Source organism: Montipora capricornis, chromosome 6, assembly GCF_036669925.1.
Source record: "Montipora capricornis isolate CH-2021 chromosome 6, ASM3666992v2, whole genome shotgun sequence".
In the NCBI taxonomy this organism is placed as follows: domain Eukaryota; kingdom Metazoa; phylum Cnidaria; class Anthozoa; order Scleractinia; family Acroporidae; genus Montipora; species Montipora capricornis.
In genome coordinates, this window is record NC_090888.1 from 17,041,609 (window position 1) to 17,065,489 (window position 23,881).

The 23,881-nt window shown below is 39.3% G+C and overlaps 1 protein-coding gene across 1 annotated transcript in view; it reads left to right on the forward strand.

Annotated features, from left to right (window-relative positions):
• Positions 1-12,353: 12,353 nt before the first annotated feature.
• The window catches only part of LOC138053296 (ATP-binding cassette sub-family C member 4-like), a 50,006-nt gene continuing 38,478 nt past the window's right edge, over positions 12,354-23,881 (forward strand). Inside the window, exons 1-2 of the mRNA XM_068899951.1 lie at positions 12,354-12,410; positions 14,704-14,778. The gene's annotated coding sequence lies outside the window, so the exon portion shown is untranslated. The remainder of the gene's footprint in view (positions 12,411-14,703; positions 14,779-23,881) is intronic.

The window sequence follows — 23,881 nt, forward strand, 5'->3', positions numbered from 1 at the left end:
GTTCTTCGAAAAACGTGGCTATCCTGTCTCTGTGGTCAAAGCGGGCCATCATCGCGCCCAACAATTTGATCGACAGTCATCACTACAGACGTCACAAAAGGATAAGAATGACAGAATTCCATTCACCCTCACTTTCCATCCTCATAATCACGCAGTCAAAAGCATCATTCTTAGCAATTTTAAATTACTCCAAAATGATCCCGAGACTGGTAGAATCTTTTCGCAACCTCCACTTATTTCATTCAAACGCGACAAAAACGTAGGCAACTTTTTAGTTAGAAGCGCGCTCAAAACTAACGAGCAACCCGGCACTTTCAAATGCGCGCGCTCACGATGCAAAACTTGTCTTTTCATTGTTAACACTAGCAAGATATCGGGACCTAAGCGATCTGTTAAGATCACCGATCGTTTCACATGTACCTCCGCAAATGTCATTTATTGCATAACCTGCACGTTATGCAATAAATTATACATTGGTGAGACAGGTAGACGACTAGGTGACCGATTCCGCGAACACCTTCGCGATGTTGAGAAGAATGACAAGGATGCATCCAAGCCAGTCGCTCGCCATTTCAATCTGCCTAACCACTCCAAAAAACACATGGCTATCTGCGGCCTTTCCCTACATCTAGGTACGACGGAAAGCCGCAAGAATCTGGAACAAAAATTCATCTTTCAAATCGGCACCCTTAATCCTCACGGTATTAACGAACGCTTTTCATTTAACTAATATATTCCTTTTTTTCACGTTGCCATGTTACCACCAATAGCGTAGCTCCTACTCCACTATAAAAACTACACGTAACCCATAATACCTCGATTCGCTCTGACGAAGGGCTAACGCTCGAAACGTCAGCTTTTAGAATCTCTGTACGGTGGCCAATTTACATTATCAACTCCGTTGATAAAACCAAATTTTTGTATACTACTTCCCCACCGACGCAGCACCACAGTTTCTTTAGAAACTACCCCTTCATGCGTTTCAAATTGTTTGGAGATCGTTTCATCCTCACCAATCGAGCTGATACGGTTTACCACGGGCTCGTTTTCTAGAATTGTATTTCTCTCTAAACTTGCACAGTAATTTAGTATCGCATGACCGTGGTATGCATAATGATGTCATTGATGTTTGATTGAAACAAAAGACTTCGACAACGCCTCCTTCACTTTCATTTTCATAGTCGCTTTAAAGGCTTCCCAGGTCTGCCTGTTCGCGGATTAAAGACCGCCATTGAAAAAGGAAAACATCCACTACATTTAGTGCAAGGTAAGGATGTTTAACTAACAAATTTCCACTTCTGGAGGAACTGTATCAAGAAATGCCCTAATTCTACAGCACAATGGAAACAAAAGCTCTTTGTTTTCTCTTCCGCTGAATAAAACGCACCAAAACTCTGCGTTGAGGAGCGTTTATTGTTGGCGTGAAAATTAAGGTACACTGGGGAAAGGAATTAAGACAATTTTAGGTGAATTTTCACTTAGAGGTACCCAGGAGATGAATCATAGCTCCTGAATTATTATTTTGAATATGGCACCCTTAACTCCAAACTCGTTTTTGTCGGTAAAATCTTAAGAATTACATTTGTCGATAAACACCATTCAATCTCGCGAAATTTGATATCCCCAATAGGGAATTAATTTATCACTCAATTTCTGGGAATAAGCTCCACCAGGGAATTTCCCTTGGGGCGTCCATTTTTCAGTACCGTTGACTTTGCTTCCGCTTCGCACCGGATTCCAAGCGGGCTTCCTTGATGTATCTAGACTGCGTTTCAAATTGTTTGGAGATCGTTTCATTCTCACCAATCGAGCTGATACGGTTTACCACGGCTCGTTTCCTAGAATTGTGTTTGTCTCTAAACTTTCACTTTAATTTAGTATCGCATGACCGTGGTATGCATAATGATGTCATTGATGTTTGATTGAAACAAAATACTTTGACAACGCCTCCTTCACTTTCATTTTCATAGTCGCTTTAAAGGCTTCCGAGATCTGGCTGTTCGCAGATTAAAGACCGCCATTGAAAAAGAAAAACATCCACTACATTTAGCGCAAGGTAAGGATGTTTAACTAACAAATTTCCACTTCTGGAGGAACTGTATCAAGAAATGCCCTAATTCTACAGCACAATGGAAACAAAAGCCCTTTGTTTTCTCTTCCGCTGAATAAAACGCACCGAAACTCTGCGTTGAGGAGCGTTTATTGTTGGCGTGAAAATTAAGCTACACTGGGGAGAGGAATTAAGACAATTTTAGGTGAATTTTCACTTAGAGTTACCCAGGAGATGAATCATAGCCCCTGAATTATTATTTTGAATATGGCGACCTTAACTCCAAACTCGTTTTTGTCGGTAAAATCTTAAGAATTACATTTGTCGATAAACACCATTTAATCTCGCGAAATTTGATATCCCCAATAGGGAATTAATTTATCACTCAATTTCTGGGAATAAGCTCCACCAGGGAATTTCCCTTGGGGCGTCCATTTTTCAGTACCGTTGACTTTGCTTCCGCTTCGCACCGGATTCCAAGCGGGCTCTCTTGATGTATCTAGACTGCATTTCAAATTGTTTGGAGATCGTTTCATTCTCACCAATCGAGCTGATACGGTTTACCACGCCTCGTTTCGTAGAATTGTGTTTGTCTCTAAACTTTCACTTTAATTTAGTATCGCGTGACCTTGGTATGCATAATGATGTCATTGATGTTTGATTGAAACAAAAGACTTCGACAATGCCTCCTTTACTTTCATTTTCATATTCGCTTTAAAGGCTTCCGAGATCTGGCTGTTTGCGGATTAAAGACCGCCATTGAAAAAGGAAAACATCCACTACATTTAGTGCAAGGTAAGGATGTTTAACTAACAAATTTCCACTTCTGGAGGAACTGTATCAAGAAATGCCCTAATTCTACAGCACAATGGAAACAAAAGCCCTTTGTTTTCTCTTCCGCTGAATAAAACGCACCGAGACTCTGCGTTGAGGAGCGTTTATTGTTGGCGTGAAAATAAAGCTACACTGGGGAAAGGAATTAAGACAATTTTAGGTGAATTATCAATTACAGGTAACCACGAGATGAATCATAGCACCTGAATTATAATTTTAAATATCTCACCCTTAACTCCAAACTCGTTTTTCTCGGTAAAATCTTAAGAATTACATTTGTCGATAAACACCATTCAATCTCGCGAAATTTGATATCCCCAATAGGGAATTAATTTATCACTCAATTTCTGGGAATAAGCTCCACCAGGGAATTTCCCTTGGGGCGTCCATTTTTCAGTACCGTTGACTTTGCTTCCGCTTCGCACCGGATTCCAAGCGGGCTTCCTTGATGTATCTAGACTGCGTTTCAAATTGTTTGGAGATCATTTCATTCTCACCAATCGAGCTGATACGGGTTACCACGGGCTCGTTTGCTAGAATTGTATTTCTCTCTAAAATTTCACAGTAATTTAGTATCGCGTGACTCGTGATACGCATAACCATGGTCATTGATGTTTAAGTGAAACAAAAGACTTCGACAACGCCTCCTTCACTTTCATTTTCATAGTCGCTTTAAAGGCTTCCGAGATCTGGCTGTTCGCGGATTAAAGACCGCCATTGAAAAAGGAAAACATCCACTACATTTAGTGCAAGGTAAGGATGTTTAACTAACAAATTTCCACTTCTGGAGGAACTGTATCAAGAAATGCCCTAATTCTACAGCACAATGGAAACAAAAGCCCTTTGTTTTCTCTTCCGCTGAAGAAAACGCACCGAGACTCTGCGTTGAGGAGCGTTTATTGTTGGCGTGAAAATTAAGGTACACTGGGGAGAGGAATTAAGACAATTTTAGGTGAATTTTCACTTAGAGGTACCCAGGAGATGAATCATAGCTCCTGTATTATTATTTTGAATATGGCACCCTTAACTCCAAACTCGTTTTTGTCGGTAAAATCTTAAGAATTACATTTGTCGATAAACACTAGTCGATCTAGCGAAATTTGATATCCCCAATAGCGAGTTAATTTATCACTCCATTTCTGGGAATGAGCTCCACCAGAGAATTTCCTCTCGGGCGTCCACTTTTAAGTACCGTTGAGTTTGCTTCCGCTTCGCACCGGATTCCAAGTGGGCTCTCTTGATGTATCTAGACTGCATTTCAAATTGTTTGGAGATCGTTTCATTCTCACCAATCGAGCTGATACGGTTTACCACGCCTCGTTTCGTAGAATTGTGTTTGTCTCTAAACTTTCACTTTAATTTAGTATCGCGTGACCTTGGTATGCATAATGATGTCATTGATGTTTGATTGAAACAAAAGACTTCGACAATGCCTCCTTTACTTTCATTTTCATATTCGCTTTAAAGGCTTCGGAAATCTGGCTGTTCGCGGATTAAAGACCGCCATTGAAAAAGGAAAACATCCACTACATTTAGTGCAAGGTAAGGATGTTTAACTAACAAATTTCCACTTCTGGAGGAACTGTATCAAGAAATGCCCTAATTCTAAAGCACAATGGAAACAAAAGCCCTTTTTTTCTCTTCCGCTAAATAAAACGTACCGAGACTCTGCGTTGAGGAGCGTTTATTGTTGGCGTGAAATTAAGCTACACTGGGGAGAGGAATTAAGACAATTTTAGGCGAATTTTCACTTAGAGGTACCCAGGAGATGAATCATAGCCCCTGAATTATTATTTTAAATATGGTACCCTTAACTCCAAACTCGTTTTTGTCGGTAAAATCTTAAGAATTACATTTGTCGATAAACACCATTCAATCTCGCGAAATTTGATATCCCCAATAGGGAATTAATTTATCACTCAATTTCTGGGAATAAGCTCCACCAGGGAATTTCCCTTGGGGCGTCCATTTTTCAGTACCGTTGACTTTGCTTCCGCTTCGCACCGGATTCCAAGCGGGCTTCCTTGATGTATCTAGACTGCGTTTCAAATTGTTTGGAGATCGTTTCATTCTCACCAATCGAGCTGATACGGTTTACCACGGCTCGTTTCCTAGAATTGTGTTTGTCTCTAAACTTTCACTTTAATTTAGTATCGCATGACCGTGGTATGCATAATGATGTCATTGATGTTTGATTGAAACAAAAGACTTCGACAACGCCTCCTTCACTTTCATTTGCATAGTCACTTTAAAGGCTTCCGAGATCTGGCTGTTCGCGGATTAAAGACCGCCATTGAAAAAGGAAAACATCCACTACATTTAGTGCAAGGTAAGGATGTTTAACTAACAAATTTCCACTTCTGGAGGAACTGTATCAAGAAATGCCCTAATTCTAAAGCACAATGGAAACAAAAGCCCTTTGTTTTCTCTTCCGCTGAATAAAACGCACCGAAACTCTGCGTTGAGGAGCGTTTATTGTTGGCGTGAAAATTAAGCTACACTGGGGAGAGGAATTAAGACAATTTTAGGTGAATTTTCACTTAGAGGTACCCAGGAGATGAATCATAGCCCCTGAATTATTATTTTAAATATGGTACCCTTAACTCCAAACTCGTTTTTGTCGGTAAAATCTTAAGAATTACATTTGTCGATAAACACCATTCAATCTCGCGAAATTTGATATCCCCAATAGGGAATTAATTTATCACTCAATTTCTGGGAATAAGCTCCACCAGGGAATTTCCCTTGGGGCGTCCATTTTTCAGTACCGTTGACTTTGCTTCCGCTTCGCACCGGATTCCAAGCGGGCTTCCTTGATGTATCTAGACTGCGTTTCAAATTGTTTGGAGATCGTTTCATTCTCACCAATCGAGCTGATACGGTTTACCACGGCTCGTTTCCTAGAATTGTGTTTGTCTCTAAACTTTCACTTCAATTTAGTATCGCATGACCGTGGTATGCATAATGATGTCATTGATGTTTGATTGAAACAAAAAAACTTCGACAATGCCTCCTTTACTTTCATTTTCATATTCGCTTTAAAGGCTTCCGAGATCTGGCTGTTCGCGGATTAAAGACCGCCATTGAAAAAGGAAAACATCCACTACATTTAGTGCAAGGTAAGGATGTTTAACTAACAAATTTCCACTTCTGGAGGAACTGTATCAAGAAATGCCCTAATTCTACAGCACAATGGAAACAAAAGCCCTTTGTTTTCTCTTCCGCTGAATAAAACGCACCAAAACTCTGCGTTGAGGAGCGTTTATTGTTGGCGTGAAAATTAAGCTACACTGGGGAGAGGAATTAAGACAATTTTAGGTGAATTTTCACTTAGAGGTACCCAGGAGATGAATCATAGCTCCTGTATTATTATTTTGAATATGGCACCCTTAACTCCAAACTCGTTTTTGTCGGTAAAATCTTAAGAATACATTTGTCGATAAACACCATTCAATCTCGCGAAATTTGATATCACCAATAGGGAATTAATTTATCACTCAATTTCTGGGAATAAGCTCCACCAGGGAATTTCCCTTGGGGCGTCCATTTTTCAGTACCGTTGAGTTTGCTTCCGCTTCGCACCGGATTCCAAGCGGGCTCTCTTGATGTATCTAGACTGCATTTCAAATTGTTTGGAGATCGTTTCATTCTCACCAATCAAGCTGATACGGTTTACCACGGCTTGTTTCCTAGAATTGTGTTTGTCTCTAAACTTTCACTTTAATTTAGTATCGCGTGACCTTGGTATGCATAATGATGTCATTGATGTTTGATTGAAACAAAAGACTTTGACAACGCCTCCTTCACTTTCATTTTCATATTCGCTTTAAAGGCTTCGGAGATCTGGCTCTTCGCGGATTAAAGACCGCCATTGAAAAAGGAAAACATCCACTACATTTAGTGCAAGGTAAGGATGTTTAACTAACAAATTTCCACTTCTGGAGGAACTGTATCAAGAAATGCCCTAATTCTAAAGCACAATGGAAACAAAAGCCCTTTGTTTTCTCTTCCGCTGAATAAAACGCACCGAGACTCTGCGTTGAGGAGCGTTTATTGTTGGCGTGAAAATTAAGCTACGCTGGGGAGAGGAATGAGGACAATTTTAGGTGAAGTTTCACTTAGAGGTACCCAGGAGATGAATCATAGCCCCTGAATTATTATTTTAAATAAGGCACCCTTAACTCCAAACTCGTTTTTGTCGGTAAAATCTTAAGAATTACATTTGTCGATAAACACCATTCAATCTGTCAAGATTTGATATTCCCAATAGGGAATTAATTTATCATTCAATTTCTGGGAATAAGCTCCACCAGGGAATTTTCCTTGGGGCGTCCATTTTTAAGTACCGTTAACTTTGCTTCCGCTTCGCACCGGATTCCAAGCGGGCTTCCTTGATGTATCTAGACTGCGTTTCAAATTGTTTGGAGATCGTTTCATTCTCACCAATCGAGCTGATACGGTTTACCACGGCTCGTTTCCTAGAATTGTGTTTGTCTCTAAACTTTCACTTTAATTTAGTATCGCATGACCGTGGTATGCATAATGATGTCATTGATGTTTGATTGAAACAAAAGACTTCGACAACGCCTCCTTCACTTTCATTTTCATAGTCGCTTTAAAGGCTTCCGAGATCTGGCTGTTCGCGGATTAAAGACCGCCATTGAAAAAGGAAAACATCCACTACATTTAGTGCAAGGTAAGGATGTTTAACTAACAAATTTCCACTTCTGGAGGAACTGTATCAAGAAATGCCCTAATTCTACAGCACAATGGAAACAAAAGCCCTTTGTTTTCTCTTCCGCTGAATAAAACGCACCGAAACTCTGCGTTGAGGAGCGTTTATTGTTGGCGTGAAAATTAAGCTACACTGGGGAGAGGAATTAAGACAATTTTAGGTGAATTTTCACTTAGAGTTACCCAGGAGATGAATCATAGCCCCTGAATTATTATTTTGAATATGGCGACCTTAACTCCAAACTCGTTTTTGTCGGTAAAATCTTAAGAATTACATTTGTCGATAAACACCATTTAATCTCGCGAAATTTGATATCCCCAATAGGGAATTAATTTATCACTCAATTTCTGGGAATAAGCTCCACCAGGGAATTTCCCTTGGGGCGTCCATTTTTCAGTACCGTTGACTTTGCTTCCGCTTCGCACCGGATTCCAAGCGGGCTTCCTTGATGTATCTAGACTGCGTTTCAAATTGTTTGGAGATCGTTTCATTCTCACCAATCGAGCTGATACGGTTTACCACGCCTCGTTTCGTAGAATTGTGTTTGTCTCTAAACTTTCACTTTAATTTAGTATCGCGTGACCTTGGTATGCATAATGATGTCATTGATGTTTGATTGAAACAAAAGACTTCGACAATGCCTCCTTTACTTTCATTTTCATATTCGCTTTAAAGGCTTCCGAGATCTGGCTGTTTGCGGATTAAAGACCGCCATTGAAAAAGGAAAACATCCACTACATTTAGTGCAAGGTAAGGATGTTTAACTAACAAATTTCCACTTCTGGAGGAACTGTATCAAGAAATGCCCTAATTCTACAGCACAATGGAAACAAAAGCCCTTTGTTTTCTCTTCCGCTGAATAAAACGCACCGAGACTCTGCGTTGAGGAGCGTTTATTGTCGGCGTGAAAATTAAGCTACACTGGGGAGAGGACTTAAGACAATTTTAGGTGAATTTTCACTTAGAGGTACCCAGGAGATGAATCATAGCCCCTGAATTATTAGAAGTGCGAATTTACTTTTTCCCACCATTACTGTCTTCTTGAACTGACTGTGCCATACATCAGCGGAAGAAGAGAACATTGAGAGAAGCCAAAATCACAGGCTATTACCATAAGAGATGACATGGTACCTACATTCAGCAAAAGATTTGGTCCATTACTTGATTCTGTCATTAATGAAATCTTTAAAAACTAAGCGTCGTTTTAACAACTGTTCTTTCCTTGTCACATTGATAATTGTTTGATCGGATGATGTTCACGTGATCGCATGATCATTGCTCGTGATCAGTCTCATTAAAAACGGATGGGTAGAGATAGGAGGGGAAGAATGGAGTCTTGTGGAGTTGATCAACAAGATTTTATCCTTCGTGGCCGATATCGCTTCATAGTACAGGACTAATACTACGAGACAAGTGAAGACCATTGAGAGGGAAATTTCTCACCTCAGAAAAGTTAACCCTAGAAACGTCTTTCCGATTCTCAATTAAACTTGACTGGATCTTGCAGTTGCTTCGTTCCACACCCATTTTCAGAGCTCACGAAAGCAGGAAGGTTGACTCCAAACTAGTTTTTATCGGTAAAATCTTAAGAATTAAATTTGTCGATAAACACAAGTTTAAATTTGATATCCCCAATAGGGAATTAATTTATCACTCCATTTCTGGGAATGAGCTCCACCAGAGAATTTCCCTTGAGAGCCCATTTTTCAGTACCATTGAGTTTGCTTCCGCCTTGCACCGAAAACCAATTGGGCTTCGTTGATGTATCTAGACTGCGTTTCAAATTGTTTGGAGATCGTTTCATCCTCACCAATCGAGCTGATACCATATCACGGGCTCGTTTTCTAGAATTGTATTTCTCTCTAAACTTTCACAGTAATTTAGTATAGCGCTTTATGATGTCATTGATGTCTGATTGAAACATAAGACTTCGACAACGCCTCCTTCACTTTCATTTTTATAATCGCTTTAAAGGCTTCCGAGATCTGCCTATTCGCATACTAAAGATTTATCATTCAATTTCTGGGAATAAGCTCCACCAGGGAATTTTCCTTGGGGCGTCCATTTTTCAGTACCGTTCACTTTGCTTCCGCTTCGCACCGGATTCCAAGCGGGCTTCCTTGATGTATCTAGACTGCGTTTCAAATTGTTTGGAGATCGTTTCATTCTCACCAATCGAGCTTATATGGTTTACCACGGCTCGTTTCCTAGAATTGTGTTTGTCTCTAAACTTTCACTTTAATTTAGTATCGCATGACCGTGGTATGCATAATGATGTCATTGATGTTTAATTGAAACAAAAGACTTCGACAACGCCTCCTTCACTTTCATTTTCATAGTCGCTTTAAAGGCTTCCGAGATCTGGCTGTTCGCAGATTAAAGACCGCCATTGAAAAAGGAAAACATCCACTACATTTAGTGCAAGGTAAGGATGTTTAACTAACAAATTTCCACTTCTGGAGGAACTGTATCAAGAAATGCCCTAATTCTACAGCACAATGGAAACAAAAGCCCTTTGTTTTCTCTTCCGCTGAATAAAACGCACCAAAACTCTGCGTTGAGGAGCGTTTATTGTTGGCGTGAAAATTAAGCTACACTGGGGAGAGGAATTAAGACAATTTTAGGTGAATTTTCACTTAGAGGTACCCAGGAGATGAATCATAGCTCCTGAATTATTATTTTGAATATGGCACCCTTAACTCCAAACTCGTTTTTGTCGGTAAAATCTTAAGAATACATTTGTCGATAAACACCATTCAATCTCGCGAAATTTGATATCACCAATAGGGAATTAATTTATCACTCAATTTCTGGGAATAAGCTCCACCAGGGAATTTCTCTTGGGGCGTCCATTTTTCAGTACCGTTGAATTTGCTTCCGCTTCGCACCGGATTCCAAGCGGGCTCTCTTGATGTATCTAGACTGCATTTCAAATTGTTTGGAGATCGTTTCATTCTCACCAATCGAGCTGATACGGTTTACCACGGCTCGTTTCCTAGAATTGTGTTTGTCTCTAAACTTTCACTTTAATTTAGTATCGCGTGACGTTGGTATGCATAATGATGTCATTGATGTTTGATTGAAACAAAAGACTTTGACAACGCCTCCTTCACTTTCATTTTCATATTCGCTTTAAAGGCTTCGGAGATCTGGCTGTTCGCGGATTAAAGACCGCCATTAAAAAAGGAAAACATCCACTACATTTAGTGCAAGGTAAGGATGTTTAACTAACAAATTTCCACTTCTGGAGGAACTGTATCAAGAAATGCCCTAATTCTACAGCACAATGGAAACAAAAGCCCTTTGTTTTCTCTTCCGCTGAATAAAACGCACCGAGACTCTGCGTTGAGGAGCGTTTATTGTTGGCGTGAAAATAAAGCTACACTGGGGAAAGGAATTAAGACAATTTTAGGTGAATTTTCACCTAGAGGTACCCAGGAGATGAATCATAGCCCCTGAATTATTATTTTAAATATGGCACCCTTAACTCCAAACTCGTTTTTCTCGGTAAAATCTTAAGAATTACATTTGTCGATAAACACCATTCAATCTCGCGAAATTTGATATCCCCAATAGGGAATTAATTTATCACTCAATTTCTGGGAATAAGCTCCACCAGGGAATTTCCCTTGGGGCGTCCATTTTTCAGTACCGTTGACTTTGCTTCCGCTTCGCACCGGATTCCAAGCGGGCTTCCTTGATGTATCTAGACTGCGTTTCAAATTGTTTGGAGATCGTTTCATTCTCACCAATCGAGCTGATACGGTTTACCACGGCTCGTTTCCTAGAATTGTGTTTGTCTCTAAACTTTCACTTTAATTTAGTATCGCATGACCGTGGTATGCATAATGATGTCATTGATGTTTGATTGAAACAAAAGACTTCGACAACGCCTCCTTCACTTTCATTTTCATAGTCGCTTTAAAGGCTTCCGAGATCTGGCTGTTCGCAGATTAAAGACCGCCATTGAAAAAGGAAAACATCCACTACATTTAGTGCAAGGTAAGGATGTTTAACTAACAAATTTCCACTTCTGGAGGAACTGTATCAAGAAATGCCCTAATTCTACAGCACAATGGAAACAAAAGCCCTTTGTTTTCTCTTCCGCTGAATAAAACGCACCGAAACTCTGCGTTGAGGAGCGTTTATTGTTGGCGTGAAAATTAAGCTACACTGGGGAGAGGAATTAAGACAATTTTAGGTGAATTTTCACTTAGAGGTACCCAGGAGATGAATCATAGCCCCTGAATTATTATTTTAAATATGGTACCCTTAACTCCAAACTCGTTTTTGTCGGTAAAATCTTAAGAATTACATTTGTCGATAAACACCATTCAATCTCTCGAGATTTGATATCCCCAATAGGGAATTAATTTATCATTCAATTTCTGGGAATAAGCTCCACCAGGGAATTTCCCTTGGGGCGTCCATTTTTCAGTACCGTTCACTTTGCTTCCGCTTCGCACCGGATTCCAAGCGGGCTTCCTTGATGTATCTAGACTGCGTTTCAAATTGTTTGGAGATCATTTCATTCTCACCAATCGAGCTTATACGGTTTACCACGGCTCGTTTCCTAGAATTGTGTTTGTCTCTAAACTTTCACTTTAATTTAGTATCGCATGACCGTGGTATGCATAATGATGTCATTGATGTTTGATTGAAACAAAAGACTTCGACAACGCCTCCTTCACTTTCATTTTCATAGTCGCTTTAAAGGCTTCCCAGGTCTGCCTGTTCGCGGATTAAAGACCGCCATTGAAAAAGGAAAACATCCACTACATTTAGTGCAAGGTAAGGATGTTTAACTAACAAATTTCCACTTCTGGAGGAACTGTATCAAGAAATGCCCTAATTCTACAGCACAATGGAAACAAAAGCCCTTTGTTTTCTCTTCCGCTGAATAAAACGCACCGAGACTCTGCGTTGAGGAGCGTTTATTGTTGGCGTGAAAATTAAGGTACACTGGGGAGAGGAATTAAGACAATTTTAGGTGAATTTTCACTTAGAGGTACCCAGGAGATGAATCATAGCTCCTGAATTATTATTTTGAATATGGCACCCTTAACTCCAAACTCGTTTTTGTCGGTAAAATCTTAAGAATTACATTTGTCGATAAACACCATTCAATCTCGCGAAATTTGATATCCCCAATAGGGAATTAATTTATCACTCAATTTCTGGGAATAAGCTCCACCAGGGAATTTCCCTTGGGGCGTCCATTTTTCAGTACCGTTGAATTTGCTTCCGCTTCGCACCGGATTCCAAGCGGGCTCTCTTGATGTATCTAGACTGCATTTCAAATTGTTTGGAGATCGTTTCATTCTCACCAATCAAGCTGATACGGTTTACCACGGCTTGTTTCCTAGAATTGTGTTTGTCTCTAAACTTTCACTTTAATTTAGTATCGCGTGACCTTGGTATGCATAATGATGTCATTGATGTTTGATTGAAACAAAAGACTTCGACAATGCCTCCTTTACTTTCATTTTCATATTCGCTTTAAAGGCTTCCGAGATCTGGCTGTTTGCGGATTAAAGACCGCCATTGAAAAAGGAAAACATCCACTACATTTAGTGCAAGGTAAGGATGTTTAACTAACAAATTTCCACTTCTGGAGGAACTGTATCAAGAAATGCCCTAATTCTAAAGCACAATGGAAACAAAAGCCCTTTGTTTTCTCTTCCGCTGAATAAAACGCACCGAGACTCTGCGTTGAGGAGCGTTTATTGTTGGCGTGAAAATAAAGCTACACTGGGGAAAGGAATTAAGACAATTTTAGGTGAATTTTCACTTAGAGGTACCCAGGAGATGAATCATAGCTCCTGAATTATTATTTTGAATAAGGCACCCTTAACTCCAAACTCGTTTTTGTCGGTAAAATCTTAAGAATTACATTTGTCGATAAACACCATTCAATCTCTCGAGATTTGATATCCCCAATAGGGAATTAATTTATCATTCAATTTCTGGGAATAAGCTCCACCAGGGAATTTTCCTTGGGGCGTCCATTTTTCAGTACCGTTCACTTTGCTTCCGCGTCGCACCGGATTCCAAGCGGGCTTCCTTGATGTATCTAGACTGCGTTTCAAATTGTTTGGAGATCGTTTCATTCTCACCAATCGAGCTGATACGGTTTACCACGGGCTCGTTTCCTAGAATTGTGTTTGTCTCTAAACTTTCACTTTAATTTAGTATCGCATGACCGTGGTATGCATAATGATGTCATTGATGTTTGATTGGAACAAAATACTTTGACAACGCCTGCTTCACTTTCATTTTCATAGTCGCTTTAAAGGCTTCCGAGATCTGGCTGTTCGCAGATTAAAGACCGCCATTGAAAAAGGAAAACATCCACTACATTTAGTGCAAGGTAAGGATGTTTAACTAACAAATTTCCACTTCTGGAGGAACTGTATCAAGAAATGCCCTAATTCTACAGCACAATGGAAACAAAAGCCCTTTGTTTTCTCTTCCGCTGAATAAAACGCACCGAGACTCTGCGTTGAGGAGCGTTTATTGTTGGCGTGAAAATAAAGCTACACTGGGGAAAGGAATTAAGACAATTTTAGGTGAATTTTCACTTAGAGGTACCCAGGAGATGAATCATAGCCCCTGAATTATTATTTTAAATATGGTACCCTTAACTCCAAACTCGTTTTTGTCGGTAAAATCTTAAGAATTACATTTGTCGATAAACACCATTCAATCTCGCGAAATTTGATATCCCCAATAGGGAATTAATTTATCACTCAATTTCTGGGAATAAGCTCCACCAGGGAATTTCCCTTGGGGCGTCCATTTTTCAGTACCGTTCACTTTGCTTCCGCTTCGCACCGGATTCCAAGCGGGCTCCCTTGATGTATCTAGACTTCGTTTCAAATTGTTTGGAGATCGTTTCATTCTCACCAATCGAGCTGATACGGTTTACCACGGCTCGTTTCGTAGAATTGTGTTTGTCTCTAAACTTTCACTTTAATTTAGTATCGCGTGACCTTGGTATGCATAATGATGTCATTGATGTTTGATTGAAACAAAAGACTTCGACAATGCCTCCTTTGATTTCATTTTCATATTCGCTTTAAAGGCTTCGGAGATCTGGCTGTTCGCGGAGTAAAGACCGCCATTGAAAAAGGAAAACATCCACTACATTTAGTGCAAGGTAAGGATGTTTAACTAACAAATTTCCACTTCTGGAGGAACTGTATCAAGAAATGCCCTAATTCTACAGCACAATGGAAACAAAAGCTTTTTGTTTTCTCTTCCGCTGAATAAAACGCACCGAGACTCTGCGTTGAGGAGCGTTTATTGTCGGCGTGAAAATTAAGCTACACTGGGGAGAGGACTTAAGACAATTTTAGGTGAATTTTCACTTAGAGGTACCCAGGAGATGAATCATAGCCCCTGAATTATTAGAAGTGCGAATTTACTTTTTCCCACCATTACTGTCTTCTTGAACTGACTGTGCCATACATCAGCGGAAGAAGAGAACATTGAGAGAAGCCAAAATCACAGGCTATTACCATAAGAGATGACATGGTACCTACATTCAGCAAAAGATTTGGTCCATTACTTGATTCTGTCATTAATGAAATCTTTAAAAATTAAGCGTCGTTTTAACAACTGTTCTTTCCTTGTCACATTGATAATTGTTTGATCGGATGATGTTCACGTGATCGCGTGGTCATTACTCGTGATCAGTGTCATTAAAAACGGATGGGTAGAGATAGGAGGGGAAGAATGGAGTCTTGTGGAGTTGATCAACAAGATTTTATCCTTCGTGGCCGATATCGCTTCATAGTACAGGACTAATACTACGAGACAAGTGAAGACCATTGAGAGGGAAATTTCTCACCTCAGAAAAGTTAACCCTAGAAACGTCTTTCCGATTCTCAATTAAACTTGACTGGATCTTGCAGTTGCTTCGTTCCACACCCATTTTCAGAGCTCACGAAAGCAGGAAGGTTGACTCCAAACTAGTTTTTATCGGTAAAATCTTAAGAATTAAATTTGTCGATAAACACAAGTTTAAATTTGATATCCCCAATAGGGAATTAATTTATCACTCCATTTCTGGGAATGAGCTCCACCAGAGAATTTCCCCTTGAGAGCCCATTTTTCAGTACCATTGAGTTTGCTTCCGCCTTGCACCGGAAACCAATTGGGCTTCGTTGATGTATCTAGACTGCGTTTCAAATTGTTTGGAGATCGTTTCATCCTCACCAATCGAGCTGATACCATATCACGGGCTCGTTTTCTAGAATTGTATTTCTCTCTAAACTTTCACAGTAATTTAGTATAGCGCTTTATGATGTCATTGATGTCTGATTGAAACATAAGACTTCGACAACGCCTCCTTCACTTTCATTTTTATAATCGCTTTAAAGGCTTCCGAGATCTGCCTATTCGCATATTAAAGATGGCCTTCGAAAAAAGAAAAGATCCGCTACATTTTGTGCAAGGTAATGATCTTTAACTAACAAAGTTCTACTTCTGGAGGAACTATATCAAGAAATGCCTTAATTCCTCAGCACAATTTTTTTTTTCTGGTATGCATAATGATGTCATTGATGTTTGATTGAATTAATCCGTTAGTCTTGAAACTACCTGAATAGGTAAGTCTTGGCTCATTCCTTTGCAGTGAATTGGTTTATTGTATTTCGCATGCTTGAGTTTAAACGGAAACAGAAAAGAGAAAACAGTAAACAGTAGAAATGGCAGGTTGAGAGAGTGTTCGAGAGGTAAATGTGGTCCATGATGTGAGTCTAAGATTTCTAAAGCTCTAAAATATGTAAGGTCTTTTGGGGGTTCTAAAATCTTAAGTTCTAGAATATCAAACGACCCTTTTTGGGCTTCTAAAATCTCTAAACGTTCTAAAAGGTTCCGCCTGATAACCCTACGTGTAAATATCATTCCGACTTGGAACGATGTTTTACAGAGTCTACAGAGTGTGCTGAGCAATTTTTCAAATGGCTGGGGTCCTTGAAATACATGTGCAAAAAAATGTTGCGCTATAGGTTTGTATTTTTTTCGTGGAATATTGTGGACAGGCACAACAAAAGAAAAGAAAGGCAGCTCACGAAAGCTGGCCGGGCTAATGTAAAGTGTATCATCATCATGCACGGACTGAATATAGTTGAAGTTTTGAGTTGAACATGACAGAGAATAAAGAATGTTTGGACGGAAATGTAAATATCCTGGTTATTTGTATACTGAGTACAGTGTTAAATAAAGACCTGAAAGGGGAGATGACGTGTAAGCCGACATTTGTTCAATCTGAGCAAGTCACAGCTGCTCGTGTGATATAATTATTACGCACACGCTTAAAGAACGAACCATACACATATTCGTCCGTTCACTTTTTAGTCAAGTTTTCATGTCCAAAATTCGTTTGGGAAAACGGCGGAACGTTTTAGCTCACTTAAGGTGCTTGGCCTAATCAATGAAACGAGCGCTTGGGCTTCATCAGTAAACGAGTGCGATATTCCTCACACAATCTCGGTAAAAAGTGTAGTCAACCGAACCGTAAAATGAAAGGTAAAATCCTAATCACTGAAACGAGCGGTTAGGCTTAATCAGTAAACGAGTGCTATATTCATCACAATATCTCGTAAAGAGTGATTAACCGAACCGTAACATGAAAGCTCAAATTTGAATGAAAGAACGAGACTAGTTAGAAGAGCTAGGGATCGTTTGATATTCTAGAACTTTAGAGATTTTAGAACCCCCAAAAGACCTTACATATTCTAGAGCTTTAGAAATCTTAGACTCACAACATGGACCATGGATATTCTAGAACTGTAGAACGTTTAGAGATTTTAGAAGCCCCAAAGGGATCGTTTGATATTGTCACCTCATCTATAGTTTTAGAGTTATTTTAAAAAGACTGAGGGGCTTTGGGGCTTCTAAAATCTCTAAACGTTCTAAAGTTCTACAATATCCATGGTCCATGTTGTGAGTCTAAGATTTCTAAAGCTCTAGAATATGTAAGACTTTTGGGGGTTCTAAAATCTCTAAAATCTCTAAAGTTATAGAATATCAAACGATCCCTAGCTCTTCTAGCTAGAACAGTTCTAGAATGCTATAGAAGTTTCTAATGTCAAGACCTGCACTTTTATGGAAAGTTCTGACTCTTTCGGTAAGTGTATTTTTAGTGTTTCAGCGTGCATTCTATCGTGCAGAATACCATCGTGCAAGCAGCAAGATCGACATATTTTCTTTGGAAACGACACCAATGTCCTCTTCCACTACAGTTTTATGTTTCCGAAACTCTGAATAGCTTCGGCAAGACCTACTTCCACGGATGTCTCCCAAAAGAGACTGATGTAATGTTTTTCCACGGTACTTTTGCAGCAGCAACAGTAATCAGTTTTTAGCGGCGTGGGAAAATTCTCGTGCGTTATTAGATATAATTCAAACCCCCTCGTTTTATTATTTTTGTGATTGCAGGGCTCGAAATAATTTTCGGAGAGACTCTGGGAACGATGACCGGTCAAATTCATTTTAACTCGGTCACGTACCTATTCTGGCCTGTGAAATTATATATAATAAATAACTCTTAAAACAGGGGCCCATGAACCAAAACTGGCGTTATATATTTCCAAAAAAGTTGTTGCTTAGAGCTTATAGCACTTTAAAGCACTCATTGTCAACAACGGTTCTTGTTGCATTTCACCCAGGATTTCAGATCAAAGTTCCGCAAATGGCAATACACAGCGACTTAGCACAGGGGCATTCTGTCTGCGCGTGCGCGACTTTGAGATCTCTTATGAGCGTATCCGCTGGCCCGCCATAAGCAGAAACCAAAATAATGGCGGTCTACCTGGCGAAAAGTTTCGAGTTCGTGTCGTTATCTGTGTAGTTTATCTTCCTTGCCTTACGTGTAGACGGTATCAAAAGATCGAGAAACGGTTGGGCTGTTTATGGCAAAAAGTCACAGCAAAGTACTTTCGAATAATAAGGGGAAAACAAGTTGTTTTGGTGTGGAACTCAAACGTAGTCAGTAATCTTGCGAAAGTTGCATAATTCGAAGGGCTCTTCAAACACACATAAGCAGACTAGACAGACATTTTACCGCGTTAGTTTTGATTCCAACCTACGTGTTTACCTCTCACTGTTCTCTCTTTTGCTCTGTTGGGCATTCTTGTTTCAAATGTGTTAAAATATCGAGAATTTCAGCTACATTATGAAAATATATGTTTACACCCAAAGTTTACGGTAGCTTTCCTTTTTCGGTTTTAAGTTTGTTGGCATGAACGCGAACAAGGGTGAACGACGGACCAAAAACAGCAGCTTTGACCAAATTATGGTCTGAGTAAACAGCCAGGAAATAGAGTTGGTAATGTTACCACGAGAAAATTGTTTAGAAATTGTGGAACGTTTGAAGCTTCTGACAGAGAGTAAGTCATGTTAAGTCTTGGTTCCGTGTATTGCATGGAGCACCTCCCATTTGAAAATTACTGCTTACATGGTGTTAGCTTCAGGGAACTAGAGCAAGATAGCTGGTTAAGGTTTTGAGTTGAAGCACATCCCAAATCCCTAGGGAACTAAATCTGAGGACCTGAAATAAATAACCACTGTCTAAGGGCATAGCAAGGTCTATGATTCCCATGTTGTAATTGAAAAAACTGCCCTCTTGAACCTTGTACAACTGTCTCAATCTGTAGGAATGATCCTTCTCTGTGTTCATTTCCAAAGAATCAGACTATTCAAGTTGAAAATTGATTACAAAATGACAACAGGAAATTAGTAAGTTCTGACTAGACCAGGCCCAGGGAACAAAGCGATGTTAAGAGTGACACACCAAAGAGTATTCCTTTTTTAATATCAAGCCCCAAGCTTTTTAAACTTTTACAAGCATAGAACTAAAATATAATTTAATTTGTTAGTCCTTTGGAAGTATAAGATATGAGGAAATGGTCAACAACTGTATTCACAATAAATGGATATCAAAAACTTAATGATCACGAGTGTTTTTCTTCATATCAACTTGCTGGTCACCTTACTGAGACTATGACATGCAACACTTTATTATGTAGGATGTGACTCCAACTAGTGAAATCTTAACTGTACATTGAATTTATAAGGAACAAAGAATCCCATTTGTATGAGCCTCATGAATTCAGCACATCTGTTAATTTTATTGCAAACAAATTAATTATGTATGAGTGTTTAAGATTCCAATCATAATCCAGAACTTCAAGAGCTTCAAATACGGCTGTTTCACATAACTTATCTGCCCGTTTATCTTCATTCACAACTGGTTCTCAAGGTAACACCTTTCCACAAAACTTGACCTCTCAGCCATCACTTCTCTCCATTGCTCCAATTGTTGAGCCACTGCCCATGTCTCTAAACAGCAGAGAATACGCTGTGAGTTCTTTTGATCCTAACTTTTAATTCTGTACATGAAACACTTTTTCCAAAGCAAGCTTACTGATAAACCTAAGACATGGAGAATTATGTTTATACTAGAACTTGTTTATGGATGCTGGACACTTTTCGAGAAACTGTGATGAGTAAATTCTTCAAAATAAAGACATGCAATATGGAACTCTTTTCATTCTTCTAGATAACTACATTCCCCCTGTCCTTTCCATTAACAGCCTAACCTTAAAACTAAATAATAATTTGCAGAGTACTTCTGATCATGGCTCAGAATACATGTCTGAACAGATGTCACTACAAAGCACTAACAGACAAGCTTCTAATGCATACAACCATTAGCCTCTTTGAAAGCCACAAGCATGGGCTACAAGGTGGCCTTATTGCAACCAGCTCTTCTGGAAACATCAGTAACTTCATCAGATATCTTGCAGGAATGGTTATGCATGAGTGGGGGGCACAACTGCAAGGATCAAACTTGACTTTTCAGGTCTGAAGTAAACATCAATAATATAGGGTTTCATTTCTTTCAACTTAAGTAAACCATTCTCTCCCTCTTCCTCACACTATCTTGGTTTTTACAAACATTGTAAATGCTCATAAAGATTTGCTACACTGTACCCAGTATTTATTCAACATTTTTTGGGTACAAATAACATTCAAGGTAATATGTAAATGAACTGCATTGCTTGCTCTCATTGCAAATTTGAAAGTATTATTGTTCATCTAGTTTTCAACATAATTTTGTGTCTTCCTTTACCCGTGAATTGTGGTGAACATTTATTGATTTTTATACTACAGTATATGGATTGTTGGAAGAGCCAGTACATGACAAATCTGATGTGTAACATATTATTTGTGAATAATGATTGTTGAGAAGATGATCAAAATATAGTGACAGGTCTTGCAGATAATCAAGTGCATGTTTCACTTATTGTAGACGGTACAGCGGGATTTTGGCAAGTAAAACGTGTTTCCTAACATTTTTTTGTACAAATGTATAACTAACACATACATCTAAAGAAATCGTGATTGGCATTCCTCTACAGGCTAAGGGATGCACACTAAAAGCGAAATGTTCAACAGTTCTGCCCTACAGAGCTCGTCTCCAGAATTACAACCCAATCTTTTTGAATGAGCATTCTCACTTATTTCTTAAATCGCTCGTCTAAGAACACTTGCTGAGGTAAATTCAGTTGCTGCACGTAGAAAAAAAAACCGACGAGCTTCTAATGCTAGTCTGCTAGGTAGCAGCATGCTAATGAAATAAACACGATAACACAGCTTACGCCATCCGGTTCGAAAACTACATGGACAAGCTCCAAATGTGAAATCTTCGACAGTAAACGGTATTAGTTTGCCTTGTTACAAAAAAGAGCACGCATTTTTTCGGAATAAATAAACCAGATGAAGCGGAGGACAAATAAACAAACAATGCACTAAAAAAGTGTTCTCGGACTTGGGGGCAGGCGAAAAAGGGTAGTTTAACTGAACTTTTGACTTAAGTTAGGTCTAGGAGACGAAGCTACTGAAGCACAGGAAAAAAAATTTCAAAAGTCATCGTGTATTGAAACATAGTTAATAGAGGGGAATGGTTTGGAAGCTCGGCAAACATCAAAGCAGCAAACAAAGATGCCAAGATTTAGGTTGGAAAGTCCACGACCGTGCACAATCTTTTGTTTTGGGCTCATACACTATGCATGAATTACGTAATCAACACGTTTCTATTGGTTAGTTCCTCACTACGGAGTAAACAACTATTGTGTTTTGTGCACGGTCAAGGCCAAAAAAGAGAACAAAATCCAACAACAAAGAAATTTGCCGCGTTTCATAACCATTCCCCTCTATTAACTATGATTGAAATGACACTACAACCTTGTTAAAAATGGACAACTATATGCTCTGCACAACAGACTTGGAGAGCAGCAAGACAGAAAACTTTTGTGATCCACGACTTGGAAAATCAATCAAAACTTCCCAAATAAAAATTTGCCAAAAGCTGTTGTAATAACATTGTAATCCTACAAACAGCGCATTTTTTAAAGCCTGGAGTCCCAAGCGGCTGCAAAGAGGAAGAAGAGACAATGTTATTTGAAGTAATTTAAAGCTTGGGGGCCGGCGGAATTATGATGAAAACTTACTTCAAAGTTGAAGCAAAATCAGCTCAAATTCAAAATTTCCATCTCATAAAGTGTGGTTTATCTGAGGATCGTGTCAATATGCAGCCCTGTGATTCATAACAATAAAGCTTCAACATCTTCAAACTAACCTGCATCATTTGTCTTCTCGTGTGAACATCTTGAACTTCGGTAAATCAAATGCCAAACACCGCTTCTTTGGGCCTTTATCTCGTTTTGTTCGGGATTTGATCATTAAAATATTCTCATCCGAACTCCCAACAAACTCGAAGAATATCCATAGTGATAGAAAAGTGTGTAATTTTGTTACAATCTTTCATCTCTGTTGACAAAATATTTTTCAAAGTGTAGATCGCCCGTTTAAAAACCCGCGAACAGCGCGTTCAAAATAACAATGGCGCCAAACTCGAATAATTCGATTCCCTTCGCGCATGCTCAGACAAAATGCCCATGTGCTCAGCGACTTGCTACAACTGAAACAACTGAACAGCATGGAAATTTGAATTTATTACGTGGAATGCCGAAGGCATACCACGTCTTAAAACCGGGTTGGTGTGAAATTTTATTTTTTTTGTTGGTAGTCACAAATGTGCATACCCCACGGATATTGAATTAAGCTCCGATCGGGTGAATTTCCCTTTATACCCTTCAGTATATCCGAACTTCCCTGCCTCATTTAGAAACCGTATACTTTCCATGCGCTTCGCGATCATGTGCGCGCGTTAGACCACTCGGCCACCGCGACACAGTTCTGTTGCAACGAGGAAAGCAATTATTTATTGTGGAATCTTTCCGCCGGCCATGATTGACACAGTATAAAAATATTCCATAAAGTGGATAGATGTTTTTTTCTTTGAGAAAGACAAGCTTTAAAGGTAAGAAGAATTTTCTACGTTATTTCTAGATCTTGCTTCGTACTTATAGTTGTGTGTTCCGCTGTGAACATTACGGTATTTTGCACAGAACGAATACTTCATTAGGAGTATTTTGCATAGCACGAATACTCTAATTTTTCTTGGGAACCGGTTTGTTCAGCCGTTTTGACGTAGAAAGAAAATAAGAAAATAGCTTTCAACGGCCAAACAAAATAAAAAATGAAATCAAGTTTAAAAAAAGCGAATTACTGATGTCCGTAACGGGGACTTCGCAGCGGTCCCCCATCCAAGTACTCCCCTCATTCGGAGGAGCTTAACTTCAGCTGACACCTAAGCTAACATCAACGATTGAGATCTTTGTGTTAAATTCGCACATGTATCTTGTCGAACTTTATTAAAACTTGAAAGAAAGAAAGTAAACTAACAAAAACCCGGTGTCTTGCCGTCATTTTGTCACAGATTCACTGGACTGAGGAGATACGCGATATTTTTTAAAATAGGAGCGCATTGCGTACGTGTGGTAATGCTGTAACTAGACAGTGTTTTCTCGAGAAGCGATCACTAGGGTTTTTTGTTTTCGTGTTTGATAGTTTTTTGTTCAGCTCGAGTGTAGAATCATGACGAACTTTTGTAGTTTGTGAGAACTATTTACTACTTGTAGCTTTTGTTGAGTTTTGAATCGATAATAGAAAGAGTTTTGGCGATTTAAACCCAGACTGGACTACTGGATTTAAGCTTTTTCCTTGACGAGATTTCAAGTTATTGTGAAACGTTTGGTACCAAGTTACTCTAATACTGAAATCAAGATTATGGAATTGTAAAACTAAAACTTTGGACTGGACTATAGAACGCGCAATTACGGAATTTT